General features: G+C 37.4%; 1 protein-coding gene across 9 annotated transcripts in view; it reads left to right on the forward strand.

Annotated features, from left to right (window-relative positions):
* The window catches only part of LOC105208788 (cytosolic purine 5'-nucleotidase), a 71,191-nt gene that overhangs the window by 23,173 nt on the left and 30,179 nt on the right, over positions 1-17,839 (forward strand). Inside the window, exons 1-3 of one of the 9 annotated variants that reach the window (XR_008471574.1) lie at positions 8,965-13,804; positions 13,860-13,887; positions 14,113-14,188. The exons of 6 other annotated variants lie outside the window; for them this stretch is intronic. The gene's annotated coding sequence lies outside the window, so the exon portion shown is untranslated. Of the gene's footprint in view, positions 1-8,964; positions 13,888-14,112; positions 14,189-17,839 lie in introns of those variants that run through there. 2 more of the 9 variants (XR_008471573.1, XR_008471575.1) reach the window with 2 other exon arrangements.

Genomic DNA, 17,839 nt, shown 5'->3' on the forward strand with positions numbered 1-17,839 from the left:
TTGAAATACTTCGGTATTATCTTAAGCCAGGGAGAATTGTAGATAATGAGTAATGCAATGAACTGAACAACACTTCAATTTTTAGGCTTTGGAAAGCAAATATAGTATATTATTTTTGATCTACGAGATTGAGAAAAATTTGTTAATCTTTAGAATAAACTAAAAACCTAAGATAAAGTATGAAAGTAAGTTAGAATAATTCAACGTTCTCTATTCCCTTCTACTGAAAACTATTTACCTTATTTCTCCGAAGAAATATGTTAAATAAATGCTGATAAACGTTTCAGAACTCACCATTATACTCTGCATAATTAAACCAGTGCCAACAAGTTCAGTAATTCCAAGAAATAGCAAACCCTGGCTTTTACTTGAGATTGTTTTGTTCGACTCTTAGTTTCGGTTTCTCATAAATCCTTTGAAATAGACCGTTGGAATATCTTGAATATTTCTTTTCTTTACACCTTAGGCAACAGCCTATCAACATTCAAGGCAAGTAAATCTGTCACTGCTCAAAATCTATTTGGATCTCTCGATGTGTTATAGTTTGTGATAAAATTTCAGAATTTACCTGTTTTGAATAAACTTAGATGCATCTAACTTTGTGATATGATAGTAAAATGTATGAATTTCAACACTGTTCAGATTTTACAGCATTGAGTATGCTAGAACCCACTTCAATTTGACTATAATTCAAGACAGTGCCACAAACAATACAACTAACGAAACATTGTCTGGTCTATTGACTATGCTATCCTCTAACTTTGTATAAAGGATCAACTGCCATTGTAATCCAATTCGAAATTAGCAAATCTTATTTTCCTTTCTTAAACAATAAGTTGGGAGAATAAACACATAAAAATTATTTAAACAACAATAATATCAATAAGCAAATTAAGAAAAATTTCATCCTTCCTGGACGTGTTCTTTCACATAATTGTTCCTCGATAAATATTTTAACAGCTTTCTTAATACCTTATTTACTCTTTATTCACTTTCAAGTGTGCTTTATTTCTCATAATCTATTCTTATGCAATGTAAGAATTCATTTCTCACAATTATTAATAATAAAACAAATATTGCGCAATAATTCAATAAAAAGCCAGAATAATGCAATATGAATGAGAAGCTTATGAAAGCAAACAAAAATTATTTTCATTTCAATTTTAAGTGTATTTTATGCTTTGTATTTTGATCGCTATTGTTTTGTTGTAAGATTTATTAAAGGAATTTTCTTCACTTGTTTACATAAAACAATCACCCGTCTTCCTTTAAGCCTTTCTTTTAATGAATATTCATATTTATGTGCTTTGTACCAATTTCGAAGCAAGTGTTTCTTCAGGTGTTAATCCTTTTGTGTTCTGAATTTCGGGCTTTGGTATTCACTGAGCTTCTAATAGTAACTTTGTTCTCACTCTCTTTTTTGGTGGTCTAACTTGTAAGTTGTATGGGAGAAAGTAAAAAGTAACTACTTTCTTCCGACATAAACTCGAGTTTGTCGAGTATTTCGGTGTTCAACATTAAATTCTATTCAAGGAGTGGAGTTTATAAAATAAATAACTTTTTTATCTTGCCTTGAAAACAACATTGTATGGTGTTTATGGTGATACAACCCTGTTTTTTGGTGACATCGTTCAGTATTTTGACAGTAAGTCTATATAGAACCTATATATAAAGAGTATCACATTAAACTTCGAGTTTGTCAAGCACTTCTTAAAACACTTGTTAATCCTAAACACAAAATCTTAAACTATAATTGGTGAGCTTAGTTGTCAATAAAATCAACAGAGATGTCAGGTTGAATTTCAGTTGAGTTGTCAGTTTAAAATATTTCTCTCAGAAAGTATAATATTGGGGATAATAAATCCCAACCTATATTTTGACATTGACATTCGATCCCTGAGCAACATATTGTCCACTTTTATTATTGTCTGAGGAATCTTCAGTATTTAGCGTCAAAATCTCAGACAATAATGCACACACTCTATGAAACAATCTGTAGTTCCTCAGTAGCACCCACTCTGGCTCCACTGCCCTAGTACAATCGTTCCACCCGCAACGTCATAGCAATCAGCTTGCCTGGCAAATATTGTGATTTCCCTCAGTAAAACTCGTAGGTGTGTCAACATTTTTGCAGATTTTCAGCCATTTCCGTTCATTTGCGCCATTTATTTTTCCTCAAGCATATTTTTGCTTTTGCCGGTTGCGGCACCACCGCACGTCACGCACGTCTCTGCTACGCTATGCCGTGCTGCATTTCCGGTTTTTATACTTGCACATCACCCTCATCTTCTCATCGACGACGCTTGCTTGCTCAGTTCCTTTGTACACTCTCTTTGGTGGTATTTGCTGTCGTAGCTTGGTCCTTTGTTTGCATACAAATTTGTCGCAGAACGCAAAGTCCGTGCAAATATATAAAAGTATTTATCATGCCGGATGGCATTAAAGTATCAAAATAAAATATACGAATTAAAGTAGCGGAAAATGCTATTGGCGCGACAACCGCGTTTGTGCATCAGCGCGGTAAGATGACTATCTTTGGCCGGTTGAGGGTTGGTGGTCGCCGTTGTGCTTTTGGCCTTCCAGGATCAACTTGAAGTATGAAAAGCGAGCGGTTGCGGTGCTGCATGCCAAATTGCATATTTCATTGTTTATAGATTTGTATGTTTGTATTACCTTGGAAGAAGAATGGTTTCAGCACGTGAGGATCTTGAGTATCATGCTTTGCAAAGTAGTGAGTTATATATAGACATATAGCCTGTATATAATATATAGATATTGTTCTTTAGTTCGGTTTAAATAGAAATTGTTGCTTACTCGCCAATATAAATTACTAAAATGTTATTATGCCTTGGTTCGTAACTGACCTAATTTCGTGTTCTTAAATACCAAATCATCGGATTTTCGTAAATTCTGAGGCACTTGGGTTTTCAATTAATATCTGAATTATTGGAACCTGAGTTCTTGACACACACCTTCTCTTTGTCGACTTTAAAGCTGCTTTCGACAGCACGAAAAGGAGCTGCCTTTATGTCGCGATGTCTGAATTTGGTATCCCCGTAAAACTAATACGGCTGTGTAAGCTGACGTTGAGCAACACCAAAAGCTCCGTCAGAATCGGGAAGGACCTCTCCGAGCCGTTCGATACCAGACGAGGTTTCAGACAAGGTGACTCACTCTCGTGTGATTTCTTTAACCTGATGCTGGAGAAAATACTACGAGCTGCAGAGCTAAACAGAGAAGGTACAATCTTCTATAAGAGTGTACAGCTCCTGGCGTACGCCGATGATATCGATATCATTGGAAACAACACCCGCGCCGTTAGTTCTGCTTTTTGCAGACTGGATAAGGAAGCGAAGCGTATGGGTCTGGTGGTGAACGGGGATAAGACGAAATATCTCCTGTCGTCAAACAAACAGTCAGCGCATTTGCGTCTTGGCTCCCACGTCACTGTTGACAGTCATAACTTTGAAGTTGTAGATAATTTCGTCTACCTGGGAACCAGCATTAACAGCAATAACAATGTCAGCCTGGAAATCCAACACAGAATCACTCTTGCCAACAGGTGCTACTTTGGACTGAGTAGGCAATTGAAAAGTAAAGTCCTCTCTCGACGAACCAAAATCAAACTCTATAAGTCGCTTATTATTCCCGTCCTGATGTAAGGCGCTGAAGCGTGGACGATGACAACATCCGATGAGACGACTCTTGGGGTTTTCGAGAGAAAGGTTTTGCGCAAGATTTATGGTCCTCTAAACATTGGCAACGGCGAATACCGCAGACGATGGAATGATGAGCTGTACGACTTATACAACGACATTGACATAGTTCAGCGAATAAAAAGACAACGGCTACGCTGGCTAGGTCATGTTGTTCGAATGGATGAAAGTGCTCCAGCTCTGAAGGTGTTCGATGCAGTACCCGCTGGTGGAAGCCGAGGAAGAGGGAGACCTCCACTTCGATGGAAGGACCAGGTGGAAAGGGACCTGGCTTCGCTTGGTATAACCAATTGGCGCCAAACTGTCAGAAGGAGGGATACGTGACGCGCTGTTTTGGACCCGGCTATAACCGCGTAAGCGGTGTCTACGCCAGTCAAGAAGAAGAAGGGTTCTTGAGCAAAGAATCTGACAATTGAGTCGAAAAATACGAGCTTTTTCTTGGTCCCGAGGACCTAGATAGCCTTCGGGATCTTGAAATTAAAACATAAGATCCCTCGGACCCTTTTGATACTGTTTATGCTCAATAAAAGTTAAGCGGTTGGAGAAGTTTTTTTTTAATTTATTTTTCTTTAGATTTTAGTGTCTTAAGATATGTAGAAGAAAGATCTGTCTCTTTTACACATACCCTCTCTCTCACACACACTTTCTCTCTCTCTTTCTTTTTCATTATCTTTCTAGTACACTCTCTCAATCTGTCTCTTTTCACAAGAGGTAGCTCTCTCTCGTTCTATTCATTATCTCTCTGGCAAACTCTACCTTTCTTCCTTTTTCTCTCCTTCCTTGTCTATCCCTCTCTCTCTCTCTCTCTAAAAGATTCCATCTTTGTATTCAAAAGAAATTCCACAAAATTTCTCGCCGCTAATTTCTTTTTAATTTCGCACTTTTTATGCCGCGCACTCTTTCAATTATCTGCGCACTCTTTTAATTACACGCGAGTACGTGCGGCAAAATCGCTTTAACGCTTGTTGAATGCGAGAAAGAAATTTATGTGTAAACTTTTTCAAGTCACACTTCTTCTCGGGGCTGCTACAGATTTTCTCTCGCTTGGCGTGTTGCACCTCCGTGTGTGAATACAAAGAATTCGCAATCAATTACGTTACGGCGCACACACACGAGGTGGGCCACTCAAAAATTTTCCGGAAAATTTACAACTCAGGAATGCATGAAAATGAAGGATGACATCTGCATGTGGCATGCATTGCCCCAACACGCAAGCAACGCTGCAATGGCGGCTATGTAACGATGTGGCATGCAACAGCGTCGCATAAAAGACGCTCGAAGCTGACGATGGTAGCTTGACTATAACGGTTTTTTTTTTGCTTTTTCTATGATGTATAGCGGTACAGCCGGCTCGGCGGTGGTTTCACTGGAGATTAAAGCTTCACATTGACGGAGGTGCAGGGTCTCGACTGGCTTTAATTTCATCACATGAATTTGTGTGAAGCGTTGCAATTCTCTCACAACTGTAAATGCATTGAAATATGTATATATAACGGCACTTTTGTATATATTTATATATATCTGGGTCCTTCCACCGGCTTGCATGTCATTGCTTTAATTGCTTTAGCTGTGTCTTCGTTGTGTGTTCAGCCAACCCGCCAACACCGTTGTCACAATTATACCAGCAATTTGTACATACAGTGTACAGTGTGTGCGAAAAGTACATGTTCACTTGTAAATGCAACAAATATTTGCAAGGCAAATGAAAAATTACATGTCCACACATATTGTTGAAAAATTTCCCGTTACGACTGACATTCATTGTCCTGCTGCTGCATATTCCGCTCTTCTCGCTCTCTTGACGCATGAGAGTAGGTTTATACAGGTCTCTGGACTATTTGTGTTACAGATATCTGGACTGGTTCCAAACCAGTACGTTTGTGACTTCTTCTTCTTCTTGACTGGCGTAGACACCGCTTACGCGGTTACAGCCGACTCCAAAACAGCGCGCCACGTATCCCTCCTTTTGGCAGTTTGGCGCCAATTGGTTATACCAAGCGAAGCCAGGTCCCTCTCTACCTGGTCCTTCCATCGGAGTGGAGGTCTCCCTCTTCCTCGGCTTTCACCACCGGGTACTGCATCGAATACTTTCAGAGCTGGAGCACTTTCATCCATTCGTACAACATGACCTAGCCAGCGTAGCCGTTGTCTTTTTATTCGCTGAACTATGTCAATGTCGTCGTATAACTCGTACAGCTCATCGTTCCATCGTCTGCGGTATTCGCCGTTGCCAATATTTAAGGGACCATAAATCTTCCGCAAAACCTTTATCTCGAAAACTCCTAGTGTCGCCTAATCGGATGTTGACATCGTCCACGCTTCTGCACCATAAAGTAGGAGGGGAATGATGAAAGACTTGTAGAGTTTGGTTTTTGTTCGTCGAGAGAGGACTTTACTTTTCAATTGCCTACACAGTTCAAAGTAGCACCTGTTGGCAAAATTGATGACAGAAGATATTTCGTCTAGTCCTCGTTCACAAACAGACCCATTCGCTTCGTTTCGTTTGTGACTAGTTTACAAGAATTTAGTATTATCTCTATTTTTCTCTTTCTGTTTCCTGTTCCTCTCTCTCTCCCTGTTGCGGTATCTCTCTTTCTTTCTCTCCCTTTTTTCCGTCTCTCTCCGTTTCTTTCTCTCTCACTCTTTCTATCAAAAGAATCCACTTTCACTGCAGTGTTATGTTCACTAGTTACCGACTAGACCCCAACTAACTAGTTCTCCTTTAACAAATATTAACAGTTTTGCTGACTAGTAAAATACTTACATAACCTCAAGTATCCCCAGCAGCGAATGGTAATATACACGTTGTAATATTAAATCACAACAACAATTGTAATATGCCACAAACCACACCTGAGCAGAAATGCCATTCTTCAACATATTCTGTGTGTGCAATTTCAATGTGAAATGTTTTACATGCAAATTCTATACACAAAGGATAAAAGTAGTAAGAAAGAAGATTTTCTAAGCTGGGAAAATGAAAATTCCATTAGCCTCATTTGTGGTGAACTTTGCTTTGACTTTGGCAACTCTTCTTCACTTGAGTGACAATGAAGAGGATTCCTTTTTTGTTTTAAAGCAGGTTTTATGACACATTTAAAGTACATATTTCTCTCTGATAATGTGAAGAGACTTTAAGAAGAATATATGAGTAGGAAAATTGATAATAATTTGAGTTGAATAATATTTTCTCATATCTTTTGCATTTATTTAATCTTAAATGGTTAAATAATTCATAATTCCACGCTCTTAAAAGCTTCCTCAAAGCTTTTAAATGTCATATTAATCTCCATTAAACTCATCAATAAAATTTAGTCTAAATATTTAGCTGGCTTTTAGGCTAAATGATAAATTTTCTTGCAATTTAACACCAGCCCACTCTCTCTGTTGCACTCTCTTTCCCTCACTCATTCATTTGTTGTCTTTGCCTTAAAATGTCTACGAAGAAAGCACACATATTTGAAATATTTGATTTATCATGCTGCCAATTTGCATACCATCGCTGACAGAGATGTTCTACAAATATTCCAAATAAGTTGCCTTAATAAATTCTGCAGAAATATATTATTAAATTGTTTCCTTAGTATTCGTACACAGCAGTCTTAAATGAATTTCCATTAAATTTTTGTGAATTTAATTAAATATGGCCACGCATATGCAAATCTAAGCCTTAATAAAATATTGAAAATAATTCTCAAAAATCGTTAAAATTCAAATTATTTTGCACATTCCATTTTGTCCAAATCAATGAACGCAAACTAATTTCACCAACTCATATCACCTCTGACCTATAACACATTGTATTTGTTTTGAACGTAATTAAAGAAATTTCGATTTCGGTCCAACTCTACTCAACCGTAATAAATTTGAACGCATCATATGTACAGAGGTGAGAAGGAATCAGATTAATTGGTCAAATGTCAAAGTGTAATTGATATAACTGTCAACATAACTCGGAATGTAGTTCGATTGAAAATGAAATAATTAAATGAAATTAAGGCAAAACACTGTTGGAACCGAATCAAACGAATATTGAAAGTACCAAAAAATATAAAAACAACAAAACTGTACCGAAGCTAATATACCCTACACAGGTGAATTTCTTTTAGTAACTATGTGTTTAAGCAAATCTAAAGACGTAAGAAAAAGTAAGTAAAAAAAATAAAACATTTTACTAATTCTTTTTAGCCGGGTTGTTTGCTAGAAACACTAAGGTTATATAGTTAACCGATCTGAACAATTTCTTCGGAGATTATATTATTACCTTAAGCAGTAATCCATGTCAAATTTCTTGAAGATACCACGTCAAATGCGAAAACTTTCCATACAAGCCATTGATTTCGATCGTTCGGTTTGTATGGCAGCTATATGCTATAGTGAACCGATCTGAACAATTTTTTCGGAGCTTAAATGAGCAATAACTCACAACAAATTTCGTGAAGATATGTAGTAAAATGCGGAAATTTTCCTTACAAGCCCTTGATTCCGATCGTTCAGCTATATGATATAGTGGTCCGATATCGGCAGTTCCGACAAATGAGCAGCTTCTTGAAGAGAAAATAACATCTGCAAAATTTCAAAACGATACCTTAACAAGTAAGGAAAGGCTAAGTTCGGGTGCAACCGAATTAGCCTTAGGCACTGAGTTCTTCATGTTCGATATCAGGGGCCTTGAAAAGTCATAGTTCGATTTTGACAATTTTTCTACAAGTGATGTCACAGCTCAAGTACAGTATTTGTGTAAAGTTTTATTTCGCTATCTTTATCGGTTCCTTATGTATACATTATAAAGTGAACGAATCAGAAGGATTCAAAATTGAGTTATGTGGGAAGTAGGCGTAGTTGTGAATCGCTTTCGCTCATATTCCACCAGTGTCATCAGGGTGTCAAGAAAATATTATATACTGAATTTCATTGAAATCTGTCGAGTAGTTCTTGAGATATGATTTTTGACCCATAAGTGGGCGACGCCACGCCCATTTTCCATTTTGTAAAATTTGTGCAGCTTCCTTCTGCTATTTCTTATGTAAAATTTGGTGTTTCTGACGTTTCTCGTTAGTGAGTTAACGCACTTTTAATAATTTTCAACCTAACCTTTGTATGGGAGGTGGGCGTGGGTATTATCCGATTTCTTTCATTTTTGGACTGTATAAGGAAACGGCTAAAAGAAACGACTGCAGAAAGTTTGGTTTATATAGCTTTATTGGTTTGCAATATATATACAAAAAACCTATTTGTGGGCGGGGTCACACAGGAGGATGGAGTCATATGTAGAAGTTCACGTAAGTGAGGAAAGTTTCTGACTGCCATTCACTTGGGAGTGGCCAGGAACGATTCTTTTACATGTGGCTCAAGCAGCTCACAACTTCCGGTCTTAGACCAAGTATCCTCTGGGTAGCCAACAGACATCCGTCTGGAAGCGAGCTAAAGTGAGAAGGCGAATCCCGCTTATGCGGTTGTGCGTAGGGCTTGGGACCCACCACATAAAAACGAATAACCAGTGAATAAGAAACACAGGCCTCGGATGAGAAACCCCCCTTTTGATGACGACCACGGCAAACGTATAAAGGACTATGATTTAAGGGCATGCACCTGGAATGTCCGGACCCTTAATTGGGAAGGTGCCTCTGCCCAGCTGGTTGATGTCCTCGTAAGAGTAAAGGCTGACATCACCGCAATCCAAGAAATGCGATGGACGGGACAAGGACGGAAGAAGGTGGGTCCTTGTGACATCTACTACAGCGGCCATATAAAGGAGCGCAAATTCGGTGTGGGATTCGTGGTGGGAGAGAGACTCCGTCGTCGAGTCCTGGCATTCACTCCGGTGGATGAACGTCTAGCCACAATCCGCATCAAAGCGAGGTTCTTCAACATATCGCTGATTTGCGCCCACGCCCCGACGGAAGAGAAGGACGATGTGACCAAAGATACCTTCTATGAGCGCCTAGAACGTACCTATGAGCGCTGCCCCCGCCACGATGTCAAAATCGTGCTTGGCGATTTCAACGCTAGGGTGGGTAAAGAAGGTGTCTTTGGCACAACAGTCGGAAAATTCAGCCTCCATGACGAAACATCACCAAACGGTCTGAGGCTGATCGACTTCGCCGGGGCCCGAAATATGGTCATCTGTAGCACTAGATTCCAGCATAAGAAAATCCATCAAGCTACTTGGCTGTCCCCGGATCGAATCACTCGCAACCAGATCGATCATGTTGTGATAGATGGACGACATGTCTCCAGTGTTTTTGATGTGCGTACGCTTCGTGGTCCCAACATCGACTCGGACCACTATCTTGTAGCAGCTAAGATACGCACCCGCCTCTGTGTAGAAAAGCGCACACGTCAACAAACACAAGGAAGGTTCGACATCGAGAAGCTGCAATCACAACCGACAGCCGAACGATTTTCTACTCGACTTGCACTCCTGCTCTCTGAGAGCACTCATCAGCATCTCGGTATAAGGAAGCTGTGGGACGGCATATCAAACTCCTTACGTACAGCTGCAACCGAAACCATTGGCTTTCGGAAAAGCCAAAAAAACAGCTGGTATGATGAGGATTGTCGTCTCGCAGTGGAGAGAAAACAGACTGCCTACCTCGCAATGTTGCGATCGACCGCAACACGAGCGGGATGGGAAAGATACCGAGAGCTGAAGAGGGAAGCGAGACGCATTTGCAGAAAAAGAAAGAAAGAGGCAGAAATGCGTGAGTATGAAGAGCTTGACAAGCTGGCCGACAGGGGTAATGCTCGAAAATTTTACGAAAAGATCCGGCGACTAACTGAAGGTTTCAAGACCGGAGCACACTCCTGTAGGACCCCCAGCGGTGATCTAGTGGTTGATGACCAGAGTATACTGTGTTTGTGGAGGGAACACTTCTCCAGCCTGCTGAATGGCAGTGAAAGTACAACACCAGGAGATGGCGAACCCGATTCCCCAATCGACGACGATGGAACAGATGTTCCATTGCCCGACCGTGAAGAAATTAGAATAGCAATTACCCGCTTGAAGAACAACAAGGCGGCGGGGGCCGATGGATTGCCGGCCGAGCTATTCAAATACGGCGGCGAAGAGCTGATAAGGTGCATGCATCAACTTCTTTGCGAAATATGGTCGGAAGAAAGCATGCCCGACGATTGGAATCTCAGTGTACTCTGCCCAATCCACAAAAAGGGAGACCCCACAATCTGCGCCAACTATCGTGGGATAAGCCTCCTTAACATCGCTTATAAGGTTCTATCGAGCGTACTGTGTGAAAGACTAAAGCCCACCGTCAACAAACTGATTGGACCTTATCAGTGTGGCTTTAGACCTGGAAAATCAACAACTGACCAGATATTCACCATGCGCCAAATCTTGGAGAAGACCCGTGAAAAAAGGATCGACACACACCATCTATTTGTCGACTTTAAAGCTGCTTTCGACAGCACGAAAAGGAGCTGCCTTTATGCCGCGATGTCTGAATTTGGTATCCCCGCAAAACTAATACGGCTGTGTAAGTTGACGTTGAGCAACACCAAAAGCTCCGTCAGGATCGGGAAGGACCTCTCCGAGCCGTTCGATACCAAACGAGGTTTCAGACAAGGTGACTCGCTATCGTGCGACTTCTTTAACTTGATGCTGGAGAAAATTATAAGAGCTGCAGAGCTAAATAGAGAAGGTACAATCTTCTACAAGAGTGTACAGCTCCTGGCGTACGCCGATGATATTGATATCATCGGAAACAACACCCGCGCCGTTAGTTCTGCTTTTTCCCGCCTGGATAAGGAAGCGAAGCGAATGGGTCTGGTGGTGAACGAGGACAAGACGAAATATCTCCTGTCATCAAACAAACAGTCAGCGCATTCGCGTCTTGGCTCCCACGTCACTGTTGGCAGTCATAACTTTGAAGTTGTAGATAATTTCGTATACCTAGGAACCAACATTAACACCGATAATAATGTCAGCCTTGAAATCCAACGCAGAATCACTCTTGCCAACAGGTGCTACTATGGACTGAGTAGGCAATTGAAAAGTAAAGTCCTCTCTCGACGAACAAAAACTAAACTCTACAAGTCCCTCATCATTCCCGTCCTACTTTATGGTGCAGAAGCGTGGACGGTGTCAACATCCGATGAGACGGCACTAGGAGTTTTCGAGAGAAAGGTTTTGCGGAAGATTTACGGTCCCTTAAACATTGGCAACGGCGAATACCGCAGAAGATGGAATGATGAGCTGTATGTGTTGTTCGACGACATAGACATAGTCCAGCGAATAAAAAGACAGCGGCTACGCTGGCTGGGTCATGTTGTTCGAATGGATGAAAGTGCCCCAGCTCTGAAAGTTTTCGATGCAGTACCCGCTGGTGGAAGCCGAGGAAGAGGGAGACCTCCACTCCGGTGGAAGGACCAGGTGGAGAAGGACCTGTCTTCACTTGGTATTACCAATTGGCGCCAAACCGCCAAAAGGAGAGATGCGTGGCGCACTGTTGTGGACTCGGCTATAACCGCGTAAGCGGTTTCTACGCCAGTTAAGAAGAAGAAGAATATATATACAAAAAACCTATTTGTGGGCGGGGTCACACCCACTTTTCCCAAAAAATTACATTCAAATGTGCCCCACTCTAATGCGAGCCTATGTTCCAAATTTTATTTTCATAACTTTATTTATGGCTTAGTTATAGCTCTTTATGTGTTTTTGGTTATCGCCATTTTGTGGGCGTGGAGGTGGTCCGATTCCGCATTCTATCTTCGAACTTAACCTTCTTGTGGTGCCAAGGAACACGTGTTCCAAGTTTCATTAAGATATCTCAATTTTTACTCAAGTCACAGCTTGCACGGACGGACAGACAGACAGACGGGCATGGGCATTACGAAATACTTTCAAAATATTGTCACTTATACTCCAACCAATCAACTAAGGGTTAATGATGTCAGATTTAGCTAAGCAATTATTTAATTGCCACAACATTTCAAATATCATTGACTCACCAACATACACACTTACATGACAATCGGCCTTTCTTTGTCAACAACCAGAAGAGACATTTATCTTGGTAGGAATTCATTAGCGCATTCATTCAATGTCAGAGGCCGCCAACGGCTGTCATCCGCTGTCAACAACCTAAACACACACGCACACTGGCATACCTTTCAACAGCCCGCAAGCAAATAGCGCAATTTATTGTTGCGGCCGCCTTGATGAGCCACTGATGACCACAACAAATAATTTTGGCATGTAAATTAAATCTGAATAAAGTCTTTGTACTTCGCAGCCACAGACACAGGCATACAGATATATGCATATACATACATATATGCGAGTGCAGCTGTACGGTGCGCGTATGCGGCAATAAAATATAAATTACCCAGAAACGCGCTAATAAATCAGATCATAAAGATAAACCTATTTTGTGTAAATTATGCACGCGAAGGTGTTTGAGTGTGTGTGTGTTTGTGGTTGTAGTGTGTAGATCTAGCATATGCTTTGTACTTGCAGCTTTTGCAGTGTGATGCTTCATGAATGCATTCATAAATGGGAATGACACTTGGAGGAAAATTTTTGGTACAGTGGTGGTGAATAGAAATGTACACAGAAATTATTTAAATGGAAATTGATTAAAAAATAATAGTAACTTTAAATTAAATTGACTAATTGTGCTTGGAATATCTGGAATAAATTTTGAAAATGAATTATGAATGAAATTTAATAAATATGTGAAATCATTAAAAAATTAATAATTTTTTTTTTTAATAAAAAAGTTCTATAAAATAATCTAAATTGATTTTTTTAATTTGTTTGAATTTGTATAACTTTAAATTTTATCAAATAAATTATATCACAATGAACGCAGTTTTTATAAAATATCCAATGAAGATATAGGGATGAAACTTTGCAAGAATAGTACATTGGAGGTGTGGCATCTCATTTCAAATTTGTCGAAATCTGACAAAAACTTTTCAAGGTTCCAGTCTCTGAAGATGAGCATCTTGGTGACTGAGTAATTTTGTACCGAAAATATCTGTAAAGCTCTATGGTATTTTTTGGAAATTGATTTATAATCATTTTCTTCTAATAAAGCGCATCCAAAAAATGAAGATTTATACTTCCGGTAAGCTTTATACCATATATAGCGGTTAATTTTGACAAAATTAAAATCGGTCCAGGAATGCCAACAACACTCAGAATTACTAGGTATATATAGTGGTCCTCGTTATTCTAGTAGACCTTATGCCATTTATATCGGTCAAATTGTGTGTTATCTTAATAAAATTACATCAATAAATTGTTTTGTTACACCCCTACTTGGCTCTTCCTTACTTGTTATGCATTGAGATTATATTCAATACTAAACATATTTATCGATTAAATAATTTTATTTAATATTTTGTTTAACAATTTCAATTTTTTTCTTTCCAGGTATGTAAAAGATCGTCTGCTCATAGAAAAATATAAAAATCTCCTTGGAGTTTTCTTATAAATATCAGACTAACTGGTAACTACTATGTATACTTAGATTTAATTATAAATAAATTAAGTTAATTCAATATACAAAATTGAAGATACAAAAAAATACCGATAGAGCTGAGCTTACGGGATAGGTTTAAAAATAGCACTCTCATATGCAATATGATATATTAGCATTTTGATCTATGTTCTACAAACTTTATTCTTTGATAACCCAGTTCCAAAAGAACGTTCCAACACTCACTAACTCTCGCCAATTGTAGAGAGTAAGGAAATGAGTGATAACTGCCTACCAGCAAATGTTTATATTCCATCAATCTTATATTGTTCCGTTTTCATCAAGTACGTGAAAAAATATTAGACTAATCAGAAGTTAGCTTTTCAAACTTTTCGATATCATGCAGTGGGATTGTATTTGGTTCATAATAGATCACAGTCTCCGCAATTACCACTTCCATCTTGTTAAATTTTTGCTTCTGAAGCATTCTTTAAAATTCCCTTATTAATTCTTCTTTTGAATTATTCTTAGACAAGAAAGAGCCCGAAACTCCTCAACCTAACTTTTGAACTCATGCATATATATTTTTACATGATAGCTAGTTATAGGCATGTCTCTCAAACTATACCAACTGGTGACAGCACATGTCCGCAAAAAAAATATATGTATACATTCTCAATTAACTGATTAGAGCCCGAAATTCACATCAATTCACACACTTAACGAGGTTTTTGTACTCTAATCGCGCAGTCAGACACACTCGCCTGGTGTCGGCAATAAAAAACTTAAAATCGCACACGTTCCACTAAAATTGACAAGAATTTGTGCGCGCCGCGCTATTTATTAATAAAGAAAATTATAAAAATAAATACATTTATGTACCAACAAAAGAACGCTTGCACGTTTGATTGTTTAAACAAAAACAACAACAACAATAATACATTTTTGTTTCTAACCCAGCTAGTTAGTGGGCATCCACTGCGCTGATAACCCACAGTCGACGGCGGTACAACACCAATGACTTGCGCGATAATTTTTTTGAAAATTCATGCTTTTAAATATTTTTTTTTGTTGTTTTATATTAGTTGTTTCATGTGTCTGGTGTTGAGATAAGACATTTTTTCAAAAGCTATTTTTAACAACGCGGATATAATGAAGTGAACTTTTGTTGTGATTATATAAGTTAGGACTCATATATTTATGTATGTATGTGCTTAGAGAAAGCTGATCTATTCTTTTTAAAGTCATTGACCTATTTTTTGAATTAAACTAGAGCAACATAATTAGTTCTGAAATTTAGACTTTTAATATGAGCTTTTTAGGTCACCTCCCGTCACGTTTTTAATTAGTTAGGAGGGCTTGGTTTCATATGAAGCTTAGTTGTGTTGATTAAACTAAGCCATCTCAAACAAAAAACAAAAAAAATATATATTTTTTTATTAAAATATATAGTATGTACTTATATCCAGGTCCCACTGTACCTTTGCGAAATTATTTAAGTATTATAATCTAATATTAATGTCACATTAAAAAACACGCTTCATTCAGCCCACATTTATTGATAAATTGGCATTTATTAAAGTGACATACAAAGTACAGCAACAGACATATTTATAGTTATACATAAACTATAAAAATACAAATCGATTTATTTATTAATACCATATATATGTGTGCATGTCTGTATTTCGCATGCTTTTGTAACACAAATCACTTAAATCCTACAGCGCCTTGAGATAACAACTATTCGCGTGAAGCCTACACGTCATAAAACAACTTTTCATGTTTTCGTTTGTTGTAATTGAAATGACTCGGCCGAAAAGGCATAAATTGATTTTTATCCGCGCGATTTTCCAATTTAGATTAACTTTCTTGCAGTTTGAGGTTGTCTTCGCTAAATTTTTTAAAAAATAGCTCAAGTCGACTTAAGTTAAAGTAGGTATTTTCAGCAAAAGTAGCAACATATTGCAATTTTTTAAATAGATTTTTGCAATCAATGCACATTTTTGTTTTAAATATTATTTATATTAAAACAGAATGTGGTATTTTTAAAAATTTTGTTAAAATATCTTAAATTTTTTAAGTCGACTTAAGCTATTTAAAAAAAATAACACAAAATGAATTATAATACATTGAAATTAACTGAAATCCTTTTAAAAAAAATAATTTAAATAAAAATTTAACAAAATTTAATTATAAAAAAGTTCAAAAAAAATTTATAAAAAAATTTCCAAAAAAATGAAAAAAACTGATTACAAAAATAATACCAAATAAAAAGATTTTTTAAATAATGAAAATAAAAACAACAAAATCTTTGTCACATTTTGCTTTTCTTTTGCGAGATACCTTCCTTTTTGAAGTTATGTCGCCCTTTTTCCCACACACACTGTATTATCGATTACTATATAAAAGTCACACCGTATCCTTTAACTACCTTACCGCACGCTAGTTCGTCATTTATATGTATGTATGTAAATTATTAAAATCACTTTATTGGCGGCGCAACCGAAATTGTTTTCGCAACACTTTGCATGTTTATCAAGTAGTAGTCGCCGCCACACTTATAGCTGGCACGGTGTGCCAACTTAAGTGAATTAAAGCGCCGCTCATATAGGCGGCAGTCAATGCAAATTATTTTGAGAATTTTCAAGTGAATAGCTTAGAACTTTATTGGATTTTTTTTTGTTTAAGATTTGCGCCGCAACACCGTTGTGTGGGCTTAGTCTGTCTCGAGACGAAGTGACATGCAGAAGCACGTTGGCGGCGACGAAGTGGATATGTGAGATTTATCTGTGTGTGATTTGTGGAAAGTGAAGGTTTATAAAGTGGTAAAATTGTATTAAATTGTTAGAAAAAAAGATTTAATGAAAATAAAAAATTAAAAATAAAAAAAAAAATTTAAAGTAAATATTTTCAAAAAAAAATTAAAATTTTTATAAAAAAAAATTTAGAAAAAATGTTTAAAACAATATTAATAACAAATAAAAAAATTTTAAGTTTTATAAAAAAAAAAATGTTTAAAAAAATTACATATAATTGAAAAAAAATTAAAAAAAAAATTTTTTAATTAAAAAAAATACCAAAAATTTCATTAATAATTATAATTAAAAATATTTTGAAAGTGTAGTGTCGTGTGTATTAACTTTGTTTGTTGTTGTTGTCATTAATTGCATATTCTTTCTACAATTATTTTGGTATGTGTATGTGTGCTTGGCCTTTGCTGCCAATCGTTTCTTTGTTGTAAACACTTTACCTTCGAATTTTCTTCGTTTATTGATTTTCTTTTGAAAATTTATCGTTCCCCATCAAGACAGCAATTGTGCGTCAAGGTCGCTTTATTACTATAGTTATTGTTAGTTTAGTTATGGAAGCTTTGTTAGGTGTTTCTTTTGAGACTTCGCTGATAAAAATCATTATGTGAAATACTAAATTTGGAAGTAATTCTAAATAGCACAGACCGTTGTTATTCAGAGTTGTTTTTTTGCGATTGTACTGTATATACATATGTATATATTTTGACTTGTTTACATATTGACGTAAAAACAGCTGCTTTACACCATTTTTGCATTACTAAAATCAATATGTAAGCACTCAGTCTGTAAGCAAATTTACTTTAAATTGCAAATATCGCGAACTAAGCAAGTGAGTTGACAAATTTTCACACAAAAAGTGCACTAACAC

Source organism: Zeugodacus cucurbitae, chromosome 5 (assembly GCF_028554725.1).
Source record: "Zeugodacus cucurbitae isolate PBARC_wt_2022May chromosome 5, idZeuCucr1.2, whole genome shotgun sequence".
Taxonomy (NCBI): Eukaryota; Metazoa; Arthropoda; class Insecta; order Diptera; family Tephritidae; genus Zeugodacus; species Zeugodacus cucurbitae.